This window comes from Lissotriton helveticus, chromosome 7 (genome assembly GCF_964261635.1).
Source record: "Lissotriton helveticus chromosome 7, aLisHel1.1, whole genome shotgun sequence".
NCBI lineage: Eukaryota > Metazoa > Chordata > Amphibia > Caudata > Salamandridae > Lissotriton > Lissotriton helveticus.
The window spans coordinates 964,356,891-964,362,890 of NC_136068.1; positions in this window are offsets into that span (position 1 = coordinate 964,356,891).

Consider the following 6,000-nt stretch of genomic DNA (forward strand, 5'->3'; position numbering starts at 1 on the left):
TAACACAGTGGCATCGCAGTGTAAAAGATCAGTTATTCTTTTTTTGTGAAGCGATACATGTCCTGATTCTTTTTATTGGGATGGGAATATCCCTGGATGGTAAACAAACTTGTTGGCCTGCCCTGAGTGCCTAACTGCATGCATCGGGCATCCTAAATGTTCATGTTCGCCCTGGCGTCAAGCTAATCTAAGCGTATGTGCAGATGCCTTGGCCTGTCTGTAACTATGAGAGGCCTGGAACTTTCCTGTGACCTGGAGTGGTCCACTAGGAGTGTCTTCATTCGCAACAGAGAACTACTGCTCCTGCAGTGGGTTCAGTACATAACACAGTGGTGGCAGCATACAGAGTTTTAAGGATCACTAGTATGATCAGACCTTTTTATCTGGATCACTAGAGTGTAGGCCTGCTGGCCCACTTTCGGAAATGTCCACATCTGTGCGCCTGCTCAGTCCTTTGCTACTGGTATCTGCGTTAACCATGTTGTGTGTGTAGCCTGTGTGGTACATGCTTGGTGTGTGAGTGAGCCATAGTAAAGGAGGGCAGTGGAACCCATTTTAGATACACCAGGCCTGGCTTTGCACAAGGTGGAAGGTGTGGACTGTGCTCCCAGACACTTGAAGTGTGTGTCACTCTCATTTCTGCAACTAGAGTGAGAAGACTCAGACACAGAAGTAAGTGGAGTGGAGACATTGCTCCCTTAGATATTCCTTGAGGCCTTTTAGTTAGCCAGGAGCTTTCTGAACACTGCCATTTGGTGTATGGTGGGGATGAGGGGTGGGACTGCTGGGAAAAGTGAAGACGCCTTTATGTGAGTCCTGACCTTTTATCTTGCCCTGTTTACTCCTTCGGTTGAGGTCATGACAGCCAGGTGCAGAAACCTCACACCTCTTGGTCCTCTGTTATGGGTGTACCAGAATGGAAACAGCCCTGCTATGAGCTGAAACTCTCTGCACATAAGCCGTGTCTTGAAAACAGCCTGAAATGGACATTTGGAATATGTATCAACACACATCAGTTCTACAGTTTGAGACAGAATATCCACATCTTCTGCCTGCCAGTTGTTTGTAAAAGTGTGATCCCATCCACCCCTCTGTGTTCCATTTCCATGGCTGCTATGATCGGGGAAGGAAGTGCTCTGCAGAGTACTCAAAGGACTGTTGTGCAGCCAGGGCTAGTGTCTGCCTGATAGACAGCCTCCTAGAGGTCTGGAAGCGGGAAACATCACTTACAACGCAACTTTTACCACGCAATGCTTTTACATCGCAGCTTTTACAACGCAAACCATTAAAACGCATTGCGCTGGGGGGCGCTCTAGGATAGGGAATATATTTAATTTACTATCCAACACCTTCCCTACTATCCACGGGGACTGGAGTTGGAATAGTAAATTAAATAATTCACTATCCAGCACCCCAAAGCACTATGCGTTGTAATGGTATGCGTTGTAAAACTTGCGATGTAAAAGCATGCGTGGTAAAAGCATGCGTTGTAATGTCGTACATCCCTGGAAGCAACACCTAAAGTATGGACTTTGTGCAGGAGGAGCTCTGTACCTGTTCTGAAGTGCCTAGAAACCTGCCTGTCTACTGAAAGAGAGGAGGAGCCTGCCTGCCCCTGGAGTAGGAGAAGAGACTGCCTAGGAAGGAAGGTGGTCCAGAAGACACATACTTTTAGAGGGCAATCTGGAAGGACCCTGGAGTTAAAAGACCCACCAGAAGTTCCTGTGGGTTTCAGGCAGGCATGAACGTTGTTAATATGATTGTTGACGGCCCAGTTGGGGGCATGATCATGTTGGCACATGCAGGACTTTGTTTGCTGGACTGTTGAATGGGCCATGCCGGGCTTCATCTGCCAATTGCTGAATGGCCTGTGCGGGGCTGCATCGGCCTTGGTGTGCTGACCTGGTCATAGCTTCATCTACCGAAGTGCCGAACTCCCTGCTGGGGGCTATTGTTGCTGTCCAGTCAGCATTGTGAGAATCACCTTGGGACAGTACCTACTGGCGTCCTAGCTGGACCTGCGCCATCTCCGAAGTGCCCATCTTCAGATGACCGCAAAGTGAAGACTGAGTGGAAGTGCCAGCGAACGCGGCCCTACATCTGGAGCTGAAGAAGTCCCACTGATGACTCCAGTGTGCACTGCTCCCCAGAGTGTCGGTGCCATGAAAGCGTAAGGTGGCTTGTAAATTATTCTGTGAGGACTTACTCATTCCTCATTCCTCATTCCCTGAACGAGTAAAGACTTCCGAGTGCATATATGCATTTGGGGGTGTGAAACTGCATCTGAGCCTAATTCACTCTATTCCTAAAGCTACCCTTGAGAGGGGCGAGTCCAGACCCAGGGGACAGAATTTGGCAAACTGGAGCCAGAGAGAGAGTGGAGTGGGTGCTGTGCCAAACAACTATAGCACCCAGAGACAGACGTGTTAAAGATTATTGTTGTGCGTAGTATTGAGTGCAACTGTGATTAATGTCCTTTCTTTGATCTGTTGCTTGATTGCTGAGTTCTGAGCTCGAGCACCCTCACACTGCCTCTCTGAGGAGCCTGTGTCTGCTTGCTCTTCTACCCTGAGAGGCAAGTGTGGAAAGGGTTGTTCTTGGCCTAGTTTCCAGAGGCGTAGTCGGATGGGCTGTGGGACACCATAGGCAAACAGCCTCAAGTCCCACAGTTGAGGCCCAGTAGCCTTTGCCTGTTACATGGCTCCTCAAACTGGTACTGACATTTTCACACTTATTTTGCTTTCTTTTTATTTACAAAGCATCATGGACATCATCTAGGGGTCCCTAGGGGTTGTAGATGCAACCCCTGGCTTGTCCCTTGCAACATCTGGTAATGGTTTTGCGACCCTTGGCTTCACAGGTGACAAATTTAGTGCGAAGAGCCAAGGAGTAGCTCACCGCCCTAATTGGCATCCGGTGCTCCTTGTTTTCTGTTCCCTTTTATTATGCCAATAATAAATAAAGGTATATTATTCACTATTAGTGTTAAAAAAATTGAAACTCAGAAGCTGAAAACCAAGAGATGGAACAAGACCTTCACCTGCAGCTAAGTTAGGTAAAACGAAAATGCGTTTAAATGTATGTTGTGTACATATGTGTGGATGAAAGTCTGTTTGTGTAAGGGAATGCATGTATTGTGTGTCTGTGGGTTAAATAGAGTGAGTGAAAGGTAGTGAGCGAGAATGTCTGAGATTGAGTGTCAGTAAGTAAGCATGAGCGAGTCAGAGTAAGACAGAATTAGTAAAACTGCAAGTGAGGGAGTGTGCATTTGAATGAGTGAAGATGAGTGACAATGAGAAAGTGTAACACTGGTAAGTCAAAGTGAGTGACAATAAGTGATTCAATGTGAATGATGAGTATACGATTGAGTGAGAAATAATCAGTTCAAGTGAGATTCAGTAAGAGAGAATGAATGTGAGTGAGTGAATGTAAGTGAAAAGTTGTTGTTATACTTCCCAATCCACAGGTGACCCTGGCATATTGATGGTAATTATTGGTTTATGGGGCACCCTCTGCTAAATGGGACTCTGGTATATTGAAGGCAATTCTTAGCATGGCATTCACTTATGACAGAATACTGGCACCAGTATAATGAAGGTAATACTTCGCACTAACATTCAAGAGGTAATACTTAATACTGCTATACTAGAGGCGATACTTGGCATTGGTGGCACCAGTGGCAAATGCATATGGTGGAGGTTTGTTTTCAGGCGTTTTTAGAGCTGTCATAATAGTTTGTTTAATCATGTGTTCGTCACAGTTGGATCTTATATGATCTTTTAATGCAGTTATCCCTGAGGAAGGGCAGTTCACCCAAAATGCATTGGGTACATACCATCCACGTTGAGTTATGATAAACCGTGTACCACTATGTGCTTTAGAGAAAAGCCTGGATAGGCATCTCTTCGAACTTGTCAATGAAACTTTGAGGTATGAAAATATAAGGATTAAAAGGATTATTTATGGATTAAAAAGGAAGATACAGCTTTAACTTGTCTGCATTGATTCGATCTCATTGGCTGTGCATTCTGTGCCTGGGGACCTGATGAGGCTCCAGTTTGAAATACAATTATCACAGCGCATGGACGGGGCGCATATCAGGGTGGTACGCCCAAGACTTGCCCTCGAGCACCAACAAAGTGCCTGAAGATTGGTATGCATTCTACCACTTATTGTGAACACCAGTAGCAAAATGCTCCCACTTGCACATTGAAAGTAGTTCTTGGCATAAAGGTAGCAAACCTCTGCATATTCGGGGATGGCAGCCATGACAAAATATTGATGCTGGCACACTAGAGGTCTTTTTTGATGTGTGTCAGCCATGGCATATGTAGAACGCTAATGGCAAAATGCAGACACTGGTATATTGTATGCAATAATTGGATCCATGGCATTGTGCTGGCTCGGGCACAATAGAGAAGATTTTAACATATGCAAGCACCCCTAGCACATTTTGGGGAAAAAATGGGTTAACTCCTGGCTATCATCAAGTTTAATTCCTTATGCACTTCATGAAAGGGCTTGAATATTTAACGAGTGTCCTTGATACCCCATGGCTTTGGAACACATTTATGTGAAAATTCTGCTTTAAAAAGTACTATTTGACAGTTTTTTTAGGGAAGAACCCCACGACCAACGGGCAGGTGTTATGCCCCACTACTTTGAATGATCACTAGCAGCCCTTGCCAGAAAAGAAGGTAAACCGTATCTTGATTAGCACTGGCAACTTTATTCAGCTTCCACTGAGGTCTGCACATAATGCTTTAGGCTTCATAAAATAAATGTATTCATCCGTGCAATGCGCACTCTTCTGATTAAATAAAAAAATAAACTAAGAAACAAACATGTTTAAGCAAGTTCTTGTCATGTCCTGTTTTTGTGTATGCATGAAAAAGTATGTTTTCAAAACTTCACCTCTGTGTTTCGTACAAGTGACAGTGCCTTGCAAACGATCGCAAATCAAGGGGGCAGATTTACAAGTCCCTTGCGCCACTTCTGCGTCACTTTTCCCATGTTAAAAGTGACGCAAAAGTGGCGCAAGGGGCTTGTAAATCTGCCCCAAAGTGTTTAAAATGTTAGAAATAATTTAAGCCAATAACAAAACTCATATTCAATATATTGTCTATGTCAATTAACTATGTGGACATAACTTAAAAAAATATATATGTTTTCCTCTGTTAGGTTCCCAGTGCTGTTCTGAGTTTCATGGCACTAAATCCACCTTGGACAAACACACAATGTTTCATGCAATTCAAAGACAAATGAGTAACGTTCCCTTAGTGGCACCCTAATATAGGTAAAATCTAAAATATACATTTGTCTGTGTTAACTATGCAGGTTTTACAGAACTTCTGCACTGTCAATTACTGTTATCATCAGTGTTATGTGACATTACTTCCTGGGAAGATTCAGGGTCAGATGTAATGATTAAGGTCAAACGGTGAGTGATGTCACTTTCACTCAGTGGGGTAGCTAAAGGGGGTATTCTCCCCAGGCGGCACACGTTTTGGGGGCAGCGGCCTTTCCCCGTTCTCACCTGCCATGTCGAGGTGGCAAACACCACCAATCCCCCTAGCCCCTTCCCCCCACTCTTTGATGCGGCAAACATAGGGACCGCCTGTGAATTTTGGTAAATCAGCATGCTTGTCTCTTACTGCAGATTCTCGTTAGGCAGTTCTAAGCACAAATAAACACAGGTCAGTTTCCAAATTTAGAAGGAACAAAAACAGGAAAAGAAATCCGTAAATAACAGAGTATTGTACAAGCAAACGGAAAATGCAACAAAAACAACAAAAGGCCACACAGGTAAAAACATTTAAATTTTATAACACTGTTTTTAGATCTTGTCTGGTAAACAGAGCATGTCTGTTGTGATACATATTTTTAGGTTACTTTGGGATCAGAGCCTGTCTGTTGCGTCCATTGGTTAGAAGTGTACTGAGGCCTTCTAACCAGATATCAGTGCCTGTGCCCTTACCCTTAAACAGGCATGTCGAATTG